The sequence below is a fragment of the Syngnathus floridae genome, unplaced genomic scaffold (genome assembly GCF_059516105.1).
Source record: "Syngnathus floridae isolate MCC-2025c unplaced genomic scaffold, RoL_Sflo_1.0 HiC_scaffold_498, whole genome shotgun sequence".
Taxonomy (NCBI): Eukaryota; Metazoa; Chordata; class Actinopteri; order Syngnathiformes; family Syngnathidae; genus Syngnathus; species Syngnathus floridae.
The window spans coordinates 1-2,500 of record NW_028284363.1 but is presented as its reverse complement, the minus strand read 5'-3'; the positions used below and the strand labels follow the sequence as shown (position 1 = coordinate 2,500).

The following is a 2,500-nucleotide window of genomic DNA, read 5'->3' as shown; positions in this document are numbered from 1 at the left end:
GGCCCCCTCCGGGCGGCGTCGGGCGCAACGACCTTCTGTACGCTACATTTCCCGCGCCCGAGGCCGGGCGGGGATTCAGCGCTGGGCTTCTCCCTCTTCGCTCGCCGCTACTGAGGGAATCCTGGTTAGTTTCTTTTCCTCCGCTTAGTAATATGCTTAAATTCAGCGGGTCGTCTCGTCTGATCTGAGGTCGGAAATGAGGGGGTAGTAGGCGCGGCCGGCCTGGCGGCCGGGCTCGCTGGATCCTTCCGCGCGAGCGGGGGCCTCCGCGGCGAGCCCATCCCCGCGAGGGAGCGCGAGGCGCGGGATGCGCAATGGTCGTCGAAACGCCACCGGCAGCCGCGCCCCGGACCCGTGATGCGGGATGGGTCGACGGTGAGGAGGACGCCGCGCGGGTCTGCACTTAAGGGGACGAAGGCCGCCGAGGCGGCCTGCGAGCCCCCAGCCGCGGGGAGGCGAAGCGCTAGCGGGGCGACGGACGCATGCGCGTTGCCGCGCAGAGGTCAGACCGTCGCGGCCGTTTCGCCCTTCGCCGAACCCCGATTGATATGCAAGCGACGCTCAGACAGGCGTGGCCCCGGGACGGACCCGGGGCCGCAAAGTGCGTTCGAAGTGTCGATGATCAATGTGTCCTGCAATTCACATTAGTTCTCGCAGCTAGCTGCGTCCTTCATCGACGCACGAGCCGAGTGATCCACCGCTAAGAGTTGTACGTTTGTTTTGCGGAGGCGAGATCGGGAGCGGGCGGGGAGATGGCGTGACGCCGCGCGCGGACCCTCCACCGTCGCCACGAGGACGTCGGGGCTTGCCGGCGCGGTCGCCGCCGTCCGCCGCCGCGCTGACCCTCAGCTGCGCGCCGCGGTTTGCCAAGTTCCAGCGATTAAAAAATTGTTTTTTCCGGCCGACGCGCGACGGGTGCCACCCACCCGCCTCAGAGCGTGCGTGTGGTGTGGACATTGAACCCCCCACGGTCCGCCGAAGGCAGGCCGCGAGTTGGGTACCCGCCGCAAAGGGGTAAAGTTCCGAGTGGGCGCGCCGCGATGGCACCGGGCCCGACCCCGGCCGAGGCGCGCCCGGAGACTACTTCAGGACTGCGAGGGAGCGCCAGGCTGCCGGTTGAGCGCGCGCGCGCGGGGAGGCGGACGGTGACGTCGCGCGACGCTGGGCGACTCCGGTGTGTCGAACGGAGCCCCCAGCCGCGGGGAGGCGAAGCGCTAGCGGGGCGACGGACGCATGCGCGTTGCCGTGCAGAGGTCAGACCGTCGCCTGCGCGGGGGTCACACCCCCGCTCCGTTTCGCCCTTCGCCGAACCCCAAATCGCTCGGGTCACATACCACCGCCCGGGGGGCGGCTGCCGGTTGAGCGCGCGCGGGGAGGCGGACGGTGACGTCGCGCGACGCTGGGCGACTCCGGTGTGACGAACGGAGCCCCCAGCCGCGGGGAGGCGAAGCGCTAGCGGGGCGACGGACGCATGCGCGTTGCCGTGCAGAGGTCAGACCGTCGCCTGCGCGGGGGTCACACCCCCGCTCCGTTTCGCCCTTCGCCGAACCCCAAATCGCGCGGGTCACATACCACCACCACCCGCGCGCCGCCGCCGGCGCCGGGATCGTCTCTCTCGCGTGTTTGGCGCGGCAGAGATGAGGAGAGTCCGGACCGCACCCGCCGCGCGCCGGCGCCTCGCGACCCGCCCCGGACCCGGGCCCGCCGAAGCGGGTGGGTCTTTGTGGGGGGCCGGACGCCTGAGCCGCGGCCGGGAGCGCCCTTCCTCCGACATCCTCCGCTCATCGCTTCGGGCTAAGGGTCCTCGGTCCCCCCGCGCGCCCGCACCGACCGCCCGCCCCCCTGTCGAAGCTGGGGCGAGCGCGTGCGTCAGCCGCGGGGAGATTATCCTTCCCCCAGAGCCCTAGGCGGCGCTCCGGGCTAGGGCAGCGTCGGGGTCGTCTCGAACCACGTGCCTGAAGGCCGCCTCGCGCCGGATGCAGGCCCCGCTCTTTCGTGCGGTGTGACCGTCCAACGCGGGCATCGCTAGATTAGCCGTGGCCCCGATCCTTCCCCGCCGCCAGCCTTTCGCCCTCGGCGTGCGTTCGTTCGAAAGCGCGGGCCGCTGATCCCGCTCAGTTCGCTCCGGTAATGATCCTTCCGCAGGTTCACCTACGGAAACCTTGTTACGACTTTTACTTCCTCTAGATAGTCAAGTTTGATCGTCTTCTCGACGCGGCCGCCGGCTCCGTGACCGGCCCCGGCGGGGCCGATCCGAGGACCTCACTAAGCCATCCAATCGGTAGTAGCGACGGGCGGTGTGTACAAAGGGCAGGGACTTAATCAATGCGGGCTTATGACCCGCGCTTACTGGGAATTCCTCGTTGGTGGGAAATAATTGCAGTCCCCAGTCCCTATCACGAGCGGGGTTCATATGGTTACCCGCGCCTCTCGGCGCAGGGGATGTGGCACACACTGGTCCGCTCAGTGTGGCGCGCGTGCAGCCCCGGACATCTAAGGG

At 69.3% G+C, this 2,500-nt stretch overlaps 1 non-coding gene and 1 pseudogene across 1 annotated transcript; both read right to left on the bottom strand.

The window, feature by feature from the left end:
• The window catches only part of LOC148377037 (28S ribosomal RNA), a 5,677-nt pseudogene extending 5,484 nt beyond the window's left edge, over positions 1-193 (bottom strand).
• Positions 194-555: 362 nt separating this feature from the next.
• LOC148377036 (5.8S ribosomal RNA) lies at positions 556-709 on the bottom strand. Its single transcript, XR_015857029.1, has one exon. It is a non-coding gene; the product is annotated as a 5.8S ribosomal RNA (ribosomal RNA).
• Positions 710-2,500: the final 1,791 nt, after the last annotated feature.